The 17,173-nt window shown below is 44.4% G+C and overlaps 1 non-coding gene across 1 annotated transcript; it reads right to left on the bottom strand.

The window, feature by feature from the left end:
• Positions 1-16,628: 16,628 nt before the first annotated feature.
• On the bottom strand, positions 16,629-16,699 carry TRNAG-GCC (transfer RNA glycine (anticodon GCC)). Its single transcript has one exon. It is a non-coding gene; the product is annotated as a tRNA-Gly (tRNA).
• Positions 16,700-17,173: the final 474 nt, after the last annotated feature.

Genomic DNA, 17,173 nt, shown 5'->3' with positions numbered 1-17,173 from the left:
GTTTTACTACATGTCAAATACCAGTAAAGAACTTACAAATGTTAGCTTTGTCTTGTTGATTGTGACAGCCGTCTTATAAAATATATTCTTTGTATAATATTAACATAGAGGAAAATATATGATATTAGTGTAATGAACTCTGATCAGTATAGCAAAAACCTACAGAAGTAGAGACTGAAATGAGAGATACATATTTTGTCTTTCAACTCCATCCTCTGAAGAGAACCTCAGTTTCCCTCACCCTGTTTCCCTTCTGTCTTTACATGGATTTTTTAATGTAAGCTAGGCAGATAAAGTATCTCCACACCACTGACAGGACTGTAGTGATGGTACACCATCACATCAGCCTTAACTCATGCTGCTGGACTGTTGTCATCCCTCACTGACAAGATTTCACAGACTGTGCTGTGGACATCCAAGTACAATTAGAACTACAACACCTCCCAATCACCCAAGTTGAAACATATACTTGGCCAGCTCACAGAGACAGAGACAATACCCAATCAGTACAACTGAACTGACATTTAATTTTTATGAAACCCTCTCCTCCTTATATATAGCAGGTCTCAGCTCATGCCATTGAGGGAACTTGAACCTCTCTTAAGCAAGGTGCCTTGATGCTCATGAGGGGCTCTTCATCCAAGGAACTGAACTGTCCTCACCTTGGATTGAACATGAATGCCTCCCATTCTCTGTTTTCTATATATGATCCATAAGGGTTTGGAGGTTTCCCCTAATTAACACAAATGTGGCGATTTGGCCGCCCCAACAAAATACTGCAGATCGCTGCTGCTTTTCTGTTCATGTCTGTCCCTTGCTTTCTGTGTTTTTCTGTTTTTATGCTTCATAGTTTCTGCTTTGTTACATTTCTGGTTAAGCCAAATGATTTCTTTGCCTTTGTTGTTTCCACATCTGGGTATGAAGTTCTCTGTCTCCTGGCATTATCCAGTCACATACACCATCATCTCATCTGCTGACTTTACTTCCAATTACTTATTGCATTGAGGAATTAATTTAACCCCTCAAAATTTCCTCTACCAGTTCTACAGAGTATTTGATGCTGATTTTCCTGAATCCCTTCACAAACTATTACGTGCAACATCTGGGTATCTTTATTGTAGACGTTTCGCCATCCAGTGGCTTTATCAATACAAATTCCAGGACATAACTTGAAGACAGTAGAACTATGTACAGAAGATGAGGTAATCAGTCCCTCAACCTAGGAGTAGGTGCGAACAGCACCATAGTCGTGGAGATTCTGAAGCAGAAGAAAGAATCCTGGCGCTTATATAGTAACGTCAGGTGAAGCAGACGAGGGCAAATTCACTGGTGGGCGGGATTCCCCAGTGGAAGTAGGTCCTTCCCAAAGAGATGGGTTAGTTGTAGTAGTAGTAGTTGTCGTAGTTGTGAAGGTTATGTACATGTCCTCAGAATTAAGATTCCATGATGTTGCAGTGTCTGACAAGTTGTGTACGAATGGTATACAATAAAGATACCCAGATGTTGCACATGTGTCTTACTCTCATCTTGTCGGTATTATATACCATTCGTACACAACTTGTCAGACACTGCAACATCATGGAATCTTAATTCTGAGGACATGTACATAACCTTCACAACTACGACAACTACTACTACTACAACTAACCCATCTCTTTGGGAAGGACCTACTTCCACTGGGGAATCCCGCCCACCAGTGAATTTGCCCTCGTCTGCTTCACCTGACGTTACTATATAAGCGCCAGGATTCTTTCTTCTGCTTCAGAATCTCCACGACTATGGTGCTGTTCGCACCTACTCCTAGGTTGAGGGACTGATTACCTCATCTTCTGTACATAGTTCTACTGTCTTCAAGTTATGTCCTGGAATTTGTATTGATAAAGCCACTGGATGGCGAAACGTCTACAATAAAGATACCCAGATGTTGCACATGTGTCTTACTCTCATCTTGTCGGTATTATATACCATTCGTACACAACTTGTCAGACACTGCAACATCATGGAATCTTAATTCTGAGGACATGTACATAACCTTCACAACTACGACAACTACTACTACTACAACTAACCCATCTCTTTGGGAAGGACCTACTTCCACTGGGGAATCCCGCCCACCAGTGAATTTGCCCTCGTCCACTGGGCCTCTTCAAGGGGGGCTCCTTGGCGTGGTGAAGAGGCTCTTGGTCTGAGGAATTAGCCCTGTCGGTCTTCTTCCTCAGACCGAACCTAATTACCCCCCATTCTCCCCTCCCCTATCCCATCCTCCCCATCCTCCCCTTTTTCCTTTCCTCCTCCTCCTCCTCACCCCTCCCTTTTGCCCTTCCTCTTTTTAGCCTTCGTGATTTCTCCCACAGGCGCGCTAGTTCCTAGGTAGGGGAAAGGACACCGGGGTCCATCCCATTCCGTTGAGGTTTCTTGGCGGTGGCGTAGTTTGCCGTGGAATCTGGATTGCCTAGGGATGTCCCGATCCCTCTCCGGTATCCCGGAGTAGCTTTGGGTGTCTTTTGGGCGACGGGTGTATCTCTGGAAGCCACCTTTCGGATTCCGGGGGTGGTGGCTGAAGGAGGTATGCTTTGTGGCGGATATCCGGCCGCCCTCTCTTTTGTCCACCGAGGTAGCTCGGCAGATGTGAGGTTGCTATCCCAGATTGCTGGTTTACTGGCATGAAGGGTAGGGTATGGCACGGGTTCCATGCTGCATCTGCGTTACTAGCGGTGTCGAGTCCTCTTGGGCGCGGAGGGAGATTTCTGGCCCTTTCATTCCTCCTAGGAACTATCCCTCCCCGGTCCCCCCTTTTTTTTTCTTTTTTTTATTTTTATTTTCTTTTCTTCTTTCTTTTTTTTTCTTAAAAACAAAAAGAAAGAAGTAACCTAACCATGGCAGCCCTAGTCCATGAACCTGGTACCCCCGGGCCCCTTCTTGATACCGCACCCCGTTCTGACCCCGCCTCGTCTTTGGACCACTCTTCAGACATTCCTCATGCCTCTGTACCTATTGCCGGTGCTGTTTCCTCACCCGCTTCAGGTACTGAGGCCTCGACTGACTCCTTCGATTTATCAGACCTTCGCTCTCCTCTGACTATGCTTCCGGCCTCTCCCTCTACGGTGCGGCAATTTTCAAATCGCCGACCCGTTCCACGTCGGACCAACTCTGGTCCCACGCCTAAACGTCAACGACAATTACCTGCTGATGATACTTCTCCACCTTCACCTTCTCGTTCTTCTCAGAAACGATCGACACGTCCTTCACTACCTTTCCACGCTCAGTTTCAGACTGAACAGTGGACTAAATTCTTCACTTTACGACCAACTTCCTCTACTGCCTATCTTTCTGACCATAGTATTGGCAAGGCACTCCTACGCCATGTTGGTAAAGATATTTCTTTTCATGCTCTTAAGAGCGGTACGCGCATCATTACCGTACAGAATGCTACCCAGGCTCGTGAGCTCTCTCGTCTTTCCCATATAGATACTGTTCCTGTCACCCTTGAAAAACATCATTCCCTCAATTCTTGTAGTGGTACCGTTATTCTGCCCCATACCATAGTTCAACAAAATTTCCAGACATGTGGCACCGACATTCTAGAACAGCTGGAACTCCAAGATCTCCCAATCCTCAAGGTAGACACTTACGTTCTTCCTGCCCGTGGGCGGAGACGATACCCTAGCAATGTGGCTCGTTTAACTTTTGACAGCCGAGAACTCCCATCCTCCGTTTATATAGCAGGACATCGGTTACAAGTTCGAAAGGTGATCCCTACACCACAACAGTGTAGAAATTGCTGGCGATTTGGCCATCCAGCGAAATATTGCAGATCTATCGCCGAATGCCCAGTCTGTGGTGCCGATGACCATTCTAATACGTCTTGCAATCGATCTCCCTCTTGCCTTAACTGTCATGAGGCTCACCCTTCGTACTCTCGCCGCTGTCAGGTCTATTTAAACGAGCGGGAAATCCGTTACCTCAAAGAGACAGAAGGTCTCCCTTATGCCATGGCAGTTTCTCATCTCCGCCTCCAAGGGAGACTCCCACGTGTTTCTTATTCCCGTGTTTCAAAACGTCCCCCCACTTCTGGTATCCCATCTTCTACACCCACCTCTGTGGTTACCTCTCCCATAATCACTCCTGTATCTAATCCTTTTGCTGTCCTCGGCTCAGACGTCCCTACTTCAACGCCTCAGTCTAATCTCGCTTCTTCGAGTTCTCTCTTACAAGCCTCCGTATCGACGAGACCTCGTACGACACCTCTTCCCAATCGTCCCTCTACTTCTCAAAAGTCAAAAAAAGGTCCGGTAACACCTCCTACCCATCTTCCACCTCCTCATTTTACCCTCCCTGTCTCTGTCCCTAGTTCTTCCCCTCTCACTGGCTCAGTTACAAGTGCAGAGGTTCACCCTCCTCCTCGTAATGTACCTTCCTCCCCTGTTCCCTCCCAAGTTCCTTCCTCTTCTGCCACCTCCCAGGTTCCTGTCTCTTCTGTCCCCTGCCACGCTTCTCCAGTTCCCTCCACCCTTTCGCCCCCCCCTACCTTGGTACAGTCCAATACAGTTCCAATCTTTACTCATCCTCCCCCTACCATTCCCAATATTGTCTCCCATACGACATCTCTGAATTCCGAAACACTTGAAGCAATCTCTGAATATATTGCAGAGACCAAACCATCAATGGACACTGATCCACCTTCCGCTCTTTCTCTCTCCTCTGCTCCATCTGCGCAACTCCTTTCTTCACAGCGCACCGTTCCTTCGCTGCTTGAACATTTTCCACTGCCTCCGCATGTGGACTTTTCTAACCCTTCTAGTCCGTAGGAACCCTTACCTGCGGATTTCAAGTATCTTTATCATTGCCAATCATGGCCTTTTTACAGTGGAATATACGCGGCCTCAGGGGTAATCGGGGTGAGCTTCAGATGTTACTCTCCCAGTTTGCCCCTGTTGGTGTTTGCTTACAGGAACCAAAATTACACTCTGCTGTTATTTCTCACATCTCAGGCTATAATTTATTGTATTCTTCAGATCCTTTTCCTGATGGGACCTTTAATGAAAGTGCCCTTCTTCTCCGCACTGATATTCCGTACCATCAGCTATTTATTCATACTTCGCTGCATTACACAGCAGCCCGTATCCACTTACATAGGTGGTATACGCTCTGTTCTTTATATCTCTCTCCTTCTCGGGCATTATCTATTCCGGATTTTGCCTTCCTTGTTTCGTCATTACCGCCACCGATTCTGTTACTTGGTGATTTTAATGCCCACCATTTCCTCTGGGGAGGGTCTCACTGTGATTCCCGTGGAATTCAGTTAGAGGCTTTTCTTGCCACCCACCCCCTCCATGTTTTAAATACAGGTACTCACACCCATTTTGATCCTCGGACTCATACTCTCTCTTGCATCGATCTCTCAGTTTGCTCTTCCTCCGCCGCATTAGACTTTACTTGGTCTGTTCTCCCGGACTTACATGACAGTGATCATTTCCCAATCATTCTTACTTCCCCTTCATATACGCCACCTCTTCGCACCCCACGCTGGCAATTTAATCGGGCAAATTGGAACCTTTACTCACACCTGACTGTTTTTAAAGAGGTTCCTTCTTCGTCCTCCATCGATGAGCTTTTACACCTCTTCTCGTCCTCCGTTTTCACCGCAGCTTCTCATTCTATACCCCAAACTTCGGGCAGGCATTCTCAGAAATGCGTGCCTTGGTGGTCTCCTGCTTGTGCTCGTGCAGTACGTTTGAAACGCGCTGCATGGGGCAGGTACCGGTACAATAGAACCACAGAGCGACTCCTTGATTTTAAACAGAAGCGTGCGATCGCTCGCCGTGTCATCCGTGACGCTAAACGCACTTGCTGGCGAGATTATGTCTCCACCATCACCTCTGCTTCCTCTATGAGTGCAGTCTGGAAAAAAGTACGAAAACTGAGTGGTAAATATTCTCCTGACCCGGCTCCTGTTCTGCGGGTTGCCGGTGTTGATATAGCAAACCCACTAGATGTTGCCAATGAAATTGGCAATCATCTGGTCCGTATTTCTCAGGGACTCCATCTATGCCCCTCATTTCTTTCCTCAAAGTCTGCCAGAGAGTTAGCACCCTTGGACTTTTCTTCTCTCAGAGAAGAACAGTATAATGTGCCTTTTACACTTCAAGAACTGGAGGCAACACTCTCAGCTTGTCGATCATCGGCAGCTGGGCCCGACGACATTCATATTCGTATGCTACAACATTTACATCAGTCAGCCCTTGCAGTCCTATTACGCCTTTACAATCTTATTTGGTCACAAGGAGTTCTTCCACAGCTGTGGAAATCCGCCATTGTTCTCCCTTTCCGCAAACCAGGCACTACGGGACATGAAACCTCCCACTATCGTCCCATTGCTCTTACCAGTGCAGTTTGCAAAGTAATGGAACGTCTAGTAAATAGACGTTTAGTGTGGTATTTAGAGACACACAACAGTCTCTCCACTCGTCAATATGGCTTTCGTAAGGGACGTTCTACCATAGACCCCTTACTGCGCTTGGATACGTATGTTCGTAATGCCTTTGCGAATAACCACTCAGTTATTGCCATATTTTTTGACCTTGAGAAGGCATATGACACAACTTGGAGGTATAATATTTTAGCCCAAGCCCACTCCTTAGGCCTTCGAGGCAATCTACCATCCTTCCTTAAGAACTTTTTAACTGACAGGCATTTCCGTGTTCGGGTTAATAATGTGCTCTCCCCGGACTTTGTCCAAGCTGAAGGTGTCCCCCAGGGATGTGTTCTGAGCACAACACTTTTTCTCCTTGCTATTAATGATTTGGCCTCTAGTCTTCCATCAAATATTTGGTCATCACTCTATGTTGATGACTTCGCTATTGCCTGTGCAGGCGCTGACTGTCACCTCCTTACAGTTTCTCTCCAGCATGCAGTCGACCGTGTTTCCAATTGGGCCACCACACATGGGTTTAAATTTTCCAGCACTAAAACCCACCAAATCACTTTCACTAGACGCTCTGTCATCTCTGATCATCCTTTGTACCTCTATGGCTCACGTATCCCTGAACGTGATACAGTCAAGTTTCTGGGCCTCCTCTTTGATCGTAGGTTATCCTGGAAACCTCACATTACCTCTCTGAAGGCAACTTGTCACAGCCGGCTGAACCTTCTTAAAACCCTTGCTCATCTTTCGTGGGGAGCTGATCGTCGAACCCTCCTTCACCTACATTCCACCCTTATTTTATCGAAACTTGATTATGGTGACCAGATCTATTCAGCGGCATCTCCTGCTACTCTCTCTAGCCTCAACCCCATTCATCACCAAGGATTACGTTTATGCCTTGGTGCTTTTCGCTCTTCCCCTGTCGAAAGCCTCTATGCAGAAGCGAACGTTCCATCCTTATCCGATCGCCGTGATGCCCATTGCCTGCGCTACTATGTACGCTCTCATGATCTCCGCAATCCTTCCATTTATAGAATGGTCACTGATATTAGTAGACATTCTTTATTTGTTCGCCGCCCCTGCTTACTCCGTCCCTTCTCTCTTCGCCTTCATTCGCTCTTGTCTTCTCTTCAACTACCACCTTTCTATGTACATGTAGCATCTCACTTTTCCCTACCCCCCTGGGAAGTTCCAGCTGTTCGAGTCTGTTCTTTCTCCCTCCCTTGCTCGAAAGCCCAACTGTCTACGGTCGCTTCCCGCTCTCTTTTTCTTGACCACTTTCACTCTCATTCTCATGCCATTGCTGTGTACACAGATGGCTCTAAGTCTTCTGACGGCGTAGGATTCGCAGCAGTGTTTCCGGACAGCGTCGTACAAGGGCATTTACTATCTTCAGCTAGTATTTTTACTGCTGAATTATATGCCATCCTTACAGCACTTATCCGTATTGCATCTATGCCTGTGTCATCATTTGTGGTTGTCTCAGACTCCCTTAGTGCTTTACAGGCTATACAAAAATTTGATACACCTCACCCCTTAGTCCTCCGTATCCAACTTTGGCTACGCCGCATCTTTACTAAGCATAAAGATATTGTTTTTTGTTGGGTCCCTGGTCATGTTGACGTACAGGGCAATGAACAGGCAGACACTGCTGCGCGGTCAGCAGTACATGACCTACCAGTTTCCTATAGAGGTATTCCATGTACGGACTATTTTGCTGTAATATCTTCCCACCTTCACACCCGTTGGCAACAACGTTGGTCTACTATGCTCGGCAACAAACTTCAGTCTATTAAACCGAGTATAGGTTACTGGCCGTCTTCTTATCACCAGTGTCGAGGTTGGGAGACTACTCTCTCCCGTCTTCGCATTGGCCATACTCGTCTTACTCATGGATATCTCATGGAGAGGCGTCTTGCTCCTCTCTGTGAGAATTGCCAAGCTCCATTATCAGTCAGCCACATTCTGTTGGACTGCCCACTTTATCAACGAGCACGCAGAATTTACCTCTGTCGTCGTCTTCGCCCCGCTGCTCTCTCTTTACCTTCCCTTCTCGCTGATGGACCCACCTTTCATCCGGACTCTCTCATTGACTTTTTGACAACGACTGACTTACTTCACAAATTCTGATACTTTCAGCCCTTTCTACTTGTATCTCTTGCTACCCTCTACCCCCGTACTATCCCCTGCCCCGCTGTTTTCTGTAACCTGCTGATCATCCCCCCTCCCTTCTGCCATCCAATTCCCTTGCTTCCTTCCCTACCCTGCAGCGCTGTATAGCCCTTGTGGCTTAGCGCTTCTTTTTGATTATAATAATAATAATACTTCCACTGGGGAATCCCGCCCACCAGTGAATTTGCCCTCGTCTGCTTCACCTGACGTTACTATATAAGCGCCAGGATTCTTTCTTCTGCTTCAGAATCTCCACGACTATGGTGCTGTTCGCACCTACTCCTAGGTTGAAGGACTGATTACCTCATCTTCTGTACATAGTTCTACTGTCTTCAAGTTATGTCCTGGAATTTGTATTGATAAAGCCACTGGATGGCGAAACGTCTACAATAAAGATACCCAGATGTTGCACATGTGTCTTACTCTCATCTTGTCGGTATTATATACCATTCGTACACACAAACTATTACCTTGGTCAGAATCCAACAGCTCGTCAAGTTACAAAAAACATTCGTCTCCCTTCCTATCTAACATGCCTACTGTATGTCCAAGCCCCTTGCACACAAAACCACCTATATACATATGTAATATATATTTTTTAACAAGTTGGCCGTCTCCCACTGAGGCAGGGTGACCCAAAAAGAAAGAAAATCCCCAAAAAGAAAACACTTTCATCATCATTCAACACTTTCACCTCACTCACACATAATCACTGTTTTTCCAGAGGTGCTCAGAACACAACAGTTTAGAAACGCATACGTATAAAGATACACAACATATCCCTCCAAACTGCCAATATCCCAAACCCCTCCTTTAAAGTGCAAGCATTATACTTCCCATTTCCAGGACTCAAGTCCAGCTATATAAAAATAACCGGTTTCCCTGAATCCCTTTACTAGATATTACCTTGCTTACACTCCAAGAGCTCGTCAGGTCCTAAATACAGTTCGTCTCCATTCACTCCTATCTAACATACTCACGCACGCTTGCTGGAAGTCCAAGCCCCTCGCCCACAAAACCTCCTTTACCCCCTCCCTCCAACCTTTGCGAGGACGACCCCTACCCTGCCTTCCTTCCCCTGTAGATTTACACGCTCGCCATGTCATTCTACTTTGATCCATTATCTCTAAATGACCAAACCACCTCAACAACTTCTCTTCAGCCTTCTGACTAATACTTTTATTAACTCCATGCTTTCTCCTAATTCCCACACTCCGAATTTTCTGCATATTTACACCACACATTGCCCTTAGACAGGACATCTCCACTGCCTCCAACCGTCTCCTCGCTACAGCATTTACAACCCAAGCTTCACACCCATATATATGAGTGTTGGTACCACTATAATTTCATACATTCCCTTCTTTGCCTCCATAGATAACATTTTTTGTCTCCACATATACCTCAACGCACCATCGCCTTTTTTCCTTCATCAATTCTGTGATTAACCTCATCCTTCATAAATCCGTCCACTGACATGTCAACTCCCAAATATCTGAAAACTTTCACTTCTTCCATACTACTACTCTCCAATTTGATATCTAATTTTTCTTTATCATTTGATACCCTCATCACCTTACTCTTTTCTATGTTCACTTTCAACTTTCTACCTTTATACACTCTTCCAAACTCTTCCACTAACCTTTGCAATTTTTCCGTAGACTAACCCGTAAGCACAGTATCATCAGCAAAAAGTAACTGTGTCAATTCCCATTTTGTATTTGATTCCCCATTATTTAATCCCACCCCTCTCCCGAACACCCTAGCATTTACTTTTTACAACCCCCATCTATAAATATATTAAACAACCATGGTAACATTACACATCCCTGTCTAAGACCTACTTTTACCGGGAAGTAGTCTCCCTCTCTTCTACACACCCTAACCTGAGCCTCACTATCCTCATAAAAACTCTTTACAGCATTTAGTAACTTACTACCTATTCCATATACTTGCAACATCTGCCATATTGCTCTGCTATCCACTGTATCATATGCCTTTTCTAAATCCATAAATGCAGTGAAAACTTCTCTACCTTTATCTAAATACTGTTCACATATATGCTTCAATGTAAACACTTGATCTACACATCCCCTACCCACTCTGAAACCTCCTTGTTCATCTGCAGTCCTACAGTCTGTCTTACCTCTAATTCTTTCAATAATAAATGTACCATACAATTTTCCTGGTATACTTGGTAAACTAATTCCTCTATAATTTTTACAATCTCTTTTGTCCCTCTTCCCTTTATATAAAGAAACTATACATGCTCTCTGCCAATCCCTAGGTAGGTACCTTCCCCTCTTTCATACATATATTAAACAAAAATACCAACCACTTTAACACTATATCCCTCCCTGCTTTTAACATTTGTCATGATCCTGTCAGTTCCATCATATATATTTTGTATATATTATTTCTCTATCTATCTATCAGCTGTATAGCCCTTGTGGCTTAGCGCTTCTTTTTTATTATAATAATAATAATAAATATCTATCTATCTATCTATCTTTAACATGATGACACAGTTTTTCCTAACCACTTCATCAACTTAGTACTCCATGTCGCCAGATTCCTATGTGGGTTCAAGTTCTCCCAATCTATTTCTTTGTGGTTCAAACCATCCTTGATAAGTAGCCCTGTTTTGTTCCTATGTGCTCTAATAGCTGCCTCTGCTATGATGTCAACCATTGCTTTGTTGTCTTCGTATTCCTCTCTTGGTCATCTGTTAGGTGGCAGGTTGTAAATCACCGCCAAACTACTCAAGGTTCCCCAATCTTAACCAAACTTTGTCAGCGCTGTATAGCCCTTGTGGCTTAGCGCTTCTTTTTGATTATAATAATAATAATAATAATTAACCAAACTTACTGTATAGTTTGCTACATGTCTATCACCTGATACCTTCCTAGGAATATGGCACCTGATATAATTTCAGCCAGCTTTGTTTCTGTGAGAGCTATGGCATCTGGAGTTACCTCTGCTATTCATTCTTCAATTCATTGCTATTGTTCAAAAATTTATCTGCATTTGTGTAGGTGGCCCGGTGGTCTGGTGGCTAAAGCTCCCGCTTCACACACGGAGGGCCCGGGTTCGATTCCCGGCGGGTGGAAATTCCGACACGTTTCCTTACACCTATTGTCCTGTTCACCTAGCAGCAAATAGGTACCTGGGTGTTAGTCGACTGGTGTGGGTCGCATCCTGGGGGACAAGATTAAGGACCCCAATGGAAATAAGTTAGACAGTCCTGGATGACACACTGACTTTCTTGGGTTATCCTGGGTGGCTAACCCTCCGGGGTTAAAAATCCGAACGAAATCTTATCTTATCTTATCTTGCACTCGGCTTTTTTTTTCCTGACACAGTACAAACCTGTATAAGTCGTTCACCCCGAGGTTTCTTGATGCTAGTAAGGGGCTTCTAATCTAAGGAATTGGATTTATGCTCCAGTTTGCTCCATTTCCCCAGGCTTTGTATGACCCCTATGGGTTTAGTGCTCACATGAAATTAATACTAATAGACTTTCTGCATGTTTATCTGACAGGTGTGTGTGTGTATATACTTGCCTACATGTACTTGCAGGAGTCAGTTAACAGCTCTTGGCCCTGCCTCTTCAATGGTTGCTACTAGGTTCCCTATCTTCTGTCTTTGAGAGCCTCATTGTACCTCTTCTTGAAGTTTCTTAAAGCTATGTGTGGATTCTGCCTCTGCTACTTCACTTTCCAGGTTGTACCATTTCCTAAGGCTGAAGAAATATATCCTAACATTCCTATACCTGGAGTTTACCTGGAGAGAGTTCCGAGGGTCAACGCCCCTGCGGCCCAGTCTGTGACCAGGCCTCCTGGTGGATCAGAGCCTGATCAACCAGGCTGTTACGGCTGGCTGCATGCAATCCAACGTACGAGCCACAGCCCGGCTGGTCAGGTACCGACTTTAGGTGCTTGTCCAGTGCCAGCTTGAAGACTGCCAGGGGTCTATTGGTAATCCCCCTTATGTATGCTGAGAGGCAGTTGAACAGTCTCGGGCCCCTGACACTTATTTTATTGTCTCTTAACGTGCTAGTGACACCCCTGCTTTTCATTGGGGGGATGTTGCATCGTCTGCCAAGTCTTTTGCTTTCGTTGTGAGTGATTTTCGTGTGCAAGTTCGGTACTAGTCCCTCTAGAATTTTTCAGGTGTATATAATCATGTATCTCTCCCGCCTGCGTTCCAGGGAGTACAGGTTCAGGAACTTCAAGCGCTCCCAGTAATTGAGGTGTTTTATCTCCGTTATGCACGCTGTGAAGGTTCTCTATACATTTTCTAGGTCAGCAATTTCACCTGCCTTGAAAGGTGCTGTTAGTGTGCAGCAATATTCCAGCCTAGATAGAACAAGCGACCTGAAGAGTGTCATCATGGGCTTGGCATCCCTAGTTCTGAAGGTTCTCATTATCCATCCTGTCATTTTTCTAGCAGCTGCGATTGATATAATGTTATGGTCCTTGAAGGTGAGATCCTCCGACATGATCACTCCCGGGTCTTTGACGTTGGTTTTTTGCTCTATTTTGTGGCCGGAATTTGTTTTGTACTCTGATGAAGTTTTAATTTCCTCGTGTTTACCATATCGGAGAAATTAAAATTTCTCATCATTGAACTTCATATTGTTTTCTGCAGCCCATTGAAATATTTGGTTGATGTCCGCCTGGAGCCTTGCAGTGTCTGCAATGGAAGACACTGTCATTCAGATTCGGGTGTCATCTGCAAAGGAATGACTCATCTGAGTTTTCTACTTCTAGTTGTGCCCTTGTGTTCCAGGTTCCCATCTCTCAAACAATCTGTCTCTATTCACCCCGTGCTGTATAATCCTCCGGGTTTAGCGCTTCCCCCTTGATTATAATAATAATAATAATCTATTCACCCCGTCAATTCCTCTCAATATTTTATACTTTATTATCACATTACTCCCTTGTCCTGTCCTCCAGTGTCATCAGGCTGAGTTCCGTTAACCTCTCCTCATAGAACATACTCCTTAGCTCTGGGACTTGTTGCAGTGTGTGGGAGAGAGACACACACCTGTGTTAACAAGTGTTCACACTACAACAGCAGCTGAGGTGCACTAAACACCTGCATACCACCACTGACACACATGTGCTGCATCTTACTGTGTATATTTCCCAACATCCCACCTTTAAGGTAAACTTTATGATATCCATCATGGATGGTACCTTGATGATGGGGAAAGGGATCTCGATCCGTGGAATTGGAGCTACGTGCCCTGACTCAAACTTAGTTACTTCCAGTCCTCAGGGACCTGCACATCAGGAAATGGTATCCCAGGTACTATTTTTTTGGGAGGGGATTATTAATCAAAACTCTTCAGAAGGGGTCCCCTCAAGGAAGGTTCCTTGATGTTGGTGAGGGGCTCTTGATTTAGGGAATTGGATCTATGCTCCAGTTCCCCAAATTAAGCCTGAATGCCTTCCACATACCCCCCCAGGCGCTGTATAATCCTCCGGGTTTAGCGCTTCCCCCTTGATTGTAATAATAATAATAATAATCTTCAGAAGGGGTGCCTTGATGCCAGTGAAGGATTGGTGACTCGAGGAACTGGAGTCCTCTCTTTCCTCGGAATGATTCTCATTATCTAATATTAAGCCTCATATAATGTGTGAGGAATACCCAGAGGAGGTTTTGGGGGTCAACGCCCCCACAGCCCAGTCCATGACCAGGCCTTGTGGTGGATCAGGGCCTGATCAACCAGGCTGTAAACTGACTCGCGAACTACAGCCCGACTAATCAGGTACTGACTTTAGGTACCTGTCCAACGCCTTCTTGAAGATAGCCAGGGGTCTATTGGTAAACCCCTTTATGTATACTGGGAGGCAGTTGAACAATCTTGGGCCCCAGACATTGTGTTGTCTTTCAGTGTACTCATGGCACCCCTGCCATGTTGTATCTCTTACTTTTGTAGGGAGCGACTTTCGTGTGCAAATTTGGGACTAGTCCCTCTAGGATTTTCCAAGTGTATATTATCATGTATCTTTCACGCCTGCATTCCAGGAAGTACAAATCAAAGGACTTCAACCATTCCCAGTAATTTAGGTGCTTTATTGTACTTATACATGCCGTGAAAGTTCTCCGTAATATTCTCCAGGTCTGCAGTTTCGCCTGTCTTGAAACGGGCCTTTAATGTACAGCAATATTCCAGCCTAGAGAGAGTTAGTTTAATATCTTCATTATGCACCCCATACCCATCCTGTGGGCGGTAGTCAAAAGATTACAAAGGTACATAATGGGTCCAGGGACTGGACCCCAAAGTTATAATAGCTTAACTAGTTACAAAGGTAATTCAAATTCAAAGTTTATTCTCTATAAGGATTACAATGCTGAGTTTACAGAAATTTGGTTATTGTTTGGTTTACATGTAGTAAAATTGTGATTACAGAGTGTACCACTAGAACGCTTAGCATGGCTAGGCATTTCGGGCATACTTAGTTTTATTCTTAATTGTAAAATATTACAAATTATGAGGTAAGTTGGTATTATGGCTAAGTGACTAAATACTAGTTTATGAGTTTAGCAATGTGAATGCTTTTGTTTTGGCACAGTATATAGTTTCAGTATTGGAGTATCACAGGATTCATTATTTTAAGACTGAGATTAATATTTCTGTTTATGGTCAAATGAGTGAGCGAGTGTAAGTGTGAACCACCAGGTGGTATTCGTGTAGTTAGTTGACGGGGTGTATCAGGGAGATAAGATGTTTTCTAATGGTAGTTTTGAAGGTGATGAATGTGTCTGCAGTTCTAGAGTTCTCAGGTAGGGTATTCCAGATTTTAGGGCCTTTGACATACATTGAATTTTTGTAAAGGTTTAGCCGGACACGGGGAATGTCGTAGAGATGTTTGTGTCTGGTGTTATGCTTGTGGGTTCTGTCACAACTATCAAGAAAGCGTTTTAGGTCAAGGTTGATATTAGAGTTTAAGGCCCTGTAGATATAGATTGCACAGTAGTAAGTGTGGATGTACTGAACTGGGAGTAAGTTTAGATCTTTGAAGAGTGGGGGGGTGTGCTGCCAGGGATGGGATTTAGTGATTATTCTTACTGCAGCTTTTTGTTGGGTTATTATTGGCTTTAGGTGTGTTGCTGCAGTTGATCCCCAAGCACAAATAGCATAGGTGAGGTATGGATAAATAAGTGAGTGGTATAGTGTGAGAAGGGCATTTTGCGGCACGTAGTATCGTATCTTGGAGAGGATCCCAACCGTTTTGGATACTTTTTTGGCTATATGCTGGATATGGGTGCTGAAATTCAGGTTGTTGTCAAGGTATAAGCCTAGGAATTTTCCCCCATTATTTCTGGTAATTAGAGTGTTGTCAATCTTAATGTTAATTTGTGCATCTCCTGCTCTGCTACCAAACATAATATAGTAAGTTTTGTCAGTGTTAAGCGTAAGTTTATTGGCTGTCATCCAAGTCGATATTTTAATCAGCTCCTCATTCACAATGGTGTTGAGGGTGGCAAGATTAGGGTGAGAGATGACAAAAGTCGTGTCATCAGCAAAGAGAATGGGTTTCAGGTGTTGGGATACGTTTGGAAGGTCATTGATGTATATGAGGAAGAGCAGGGGACCAAGGACACTTCCCTGCGGAACTCCAGTATCAAGTGGCCGTGTTGCTGAACTCCAGGTAGATCTGGTCACAATCATGGCAAGCGACTTTAAGAGAATCATCATTGGTTTGTCATTTCTAGTTTTGAAGGTTTTCGTTATCCGTACCATTATTTTCCTAGCAGATGTAGTAGATACACTACTGTGATCTTTGAAACTGTGTTATGAATGATGAAAATAAGTCACAATCGACGAGTTTGCAGGGTTAGCATAAATGGACCAGGAGAACCTGCCTAACATGGACCAGTAGAACCTGCCTAACATGAACCAGTAAAGCCTGTCTAACATGAACCAGAACAACCTGTCTAGCATGAACCAGTACAACCTGACGCTATAGCATAGGCCTCGTACATTACTCTGGTAAACAAGACAGGTCAAAAGCATATTTGCATCGGCCGGGAATCGAACCCGGGCCTCCCGCGTGGCAGGCGAGAATTCTACCACTGAACCACCGATGCTACGTTTATTTCGTGAAGACCTGACATATATATATATATATATATATATATATATATATATATATATATATATATATATATATATATATATATATATATATATATATATATATATATATATATATATATATATAATATTTTTATTATCACACCGGCCGATTCCCACCAAGGCAGGGTGGCCCGAAAAAGAAAAACTTTCACCATCATTCACTCCATCACTGTCTTGCCAGAAGGGTGCTTTACACTACAGTTTTTAAACTGCAACATTAACACCCCTCCTTCAGAGTGCAGGCACTGTACTTCCCATCTCCAGGACTCAAGTCCGGCCTGCCGGTTTCCCTGAATCCCTTCATAAATGTTACTTTGCTCACACTCCAACAGCACGTCAAGTATTAAAAACCATTTGTCTCCATTCACTCCTATCAAACACGCTCAAGCATGCCTGCTGGAAGTCCAAGCCCCTCGCACACAAAA

This window comes from Cherax quadricarinatus, chromosome 18 (assembly GCF_038502225.1).
Source record: "Cherax quadricarinatus isolate ZL_2023a chromosome 18, ASM3850222v1, whole genome shotgun sequence".
Lineage (NCBI taxonomy): Eukaryota > Metazoa > Arthropoda > Malacostraca > Decapoda > Parastacidae > Cherax > Cherax quadricarinatus.
Note: the sequence above shows the minus strand (reverse complement) of the source record. Positions and strands in the feature narration are given on the sequence as shown.